The sequence below is a fragment of the Penaeus monodon genome, chromosome 16 (assembly GCF_015228065.2).
Source record: "Penaeus monodon isolate SGIC_2016 chromosome 16, NSTDA_Pmon_1, whole genome shotgun sequence".
Classification (NCBI taxonomy): Eukaryota; Metazoa; Arthropoda; class Malacostraca; order Decapoda; family Penaeidae; genus Penaeus; species Penaeus monodon.
In genome coordinates, this window is record NC_051401.1 from 45099844 (window position 1) to 45101246 (window position 1403).

Consider the following 1403-nt stretch of genomic DNA (forward strand, 5'->3'; position numbering starts at 1 on the left):
TCTCTCTCTCTCTCTCTCTCTTCTCTCTCTCTCCTCCTGTCCTCTCTCTCTCTCTCTCTGTCCCTGTCTCTGTCTCCGTCTCTGTCTCTGTCTCTGTCTCTCGATTATGTGTTCGTCAGAAATGTATGTATTTCTGACGAAGATATAGTCGAAACCAGATAGTCAAATTATATATATTATATATATATATATATATATATATATATGTAATATATATAGTATTTAATATATATATATATATATATATATATATATATATATATTATATTATATATCTATATATATATAGTATATATATTATATTATATATATCATATCTATATATATAATATATATTTAAAATTAATATTATATATAATATATATATATTATAATAAATATATCTATATATATATATATATAATGCTAATAGATGGATCGTCTAAAAGAGATAGGGAGAGTGTAAAGGTCTGTCTTGGTGTAATGGAGGATCATAATCTTTTAAAAGGAACAGGGACACAAGTGATCATCTCCAAAAGTTTGTTTCTTGAAAACGTAAAATGTCAGATCAAGCAAGTCTAGGGATTCACAATCCGCCAATGGCATCCTGGCTTGAGATGTGACTACGTGACATGTGCCATAGTCATGAAGGACTAAAACGGAGACAGAGAGCTGATCACAGCGAAGAGAGGACTGTTTCTGGCAATGACCAAGGCCGGGATGGGATCACAAAGCTGCTTGGTTTGTGTCGTGGAAGAATATTGACCGAGGGTAGGTAGCTTGGCTTCTTTGGACGCTTGTGGAATCCGCCGTCGTGTATACGTAAATGAAATAGATAGATTTTACAGCTTTCTAACAAAGGCAGGGGAGAGTATGTGAGTATAAAACCTTCAATTAATCATACATTCAAACTGACGACTCGGTCTACGCCATATATACTAACGCGCAAGGCACTGCTGGTTCACATCGAGAAGAGATATATAAGTGACCTGACCTCGCCTCGGTCAAGGGGTGAGTTCTAACTCTGCAGCTCCCCCTCCCCCCTTCCCATCTATCTACAAGCAAGGTCTATATATAAGTACTTATACAGACCTCGTCCACGAGCGGCCTAAATTATCCAATAGTCCACCCCTCGCGCCTCGTCACAGAGAGTACATTTACTTGTGAAGTGCTCATTATCTGCGTGCTGTATCTCCTCCAAAGAGAGTCTCACTGTCCTTACCAAACATTATAAACCTCTGCCATAAGGAAGCTTTTCCAGAGAGGAGGAAAAAGAGAGAAACAGACAGACTGGAACTTTAAAAAATTCTTATTATCACTGTTATGTTACAAAATAATTTATTTCATTGTTATCATCATATTATTATTTATCATTATTATATCATTTTTTTCATTACATTTTTTAAAAAATTTCCCATTTTTTT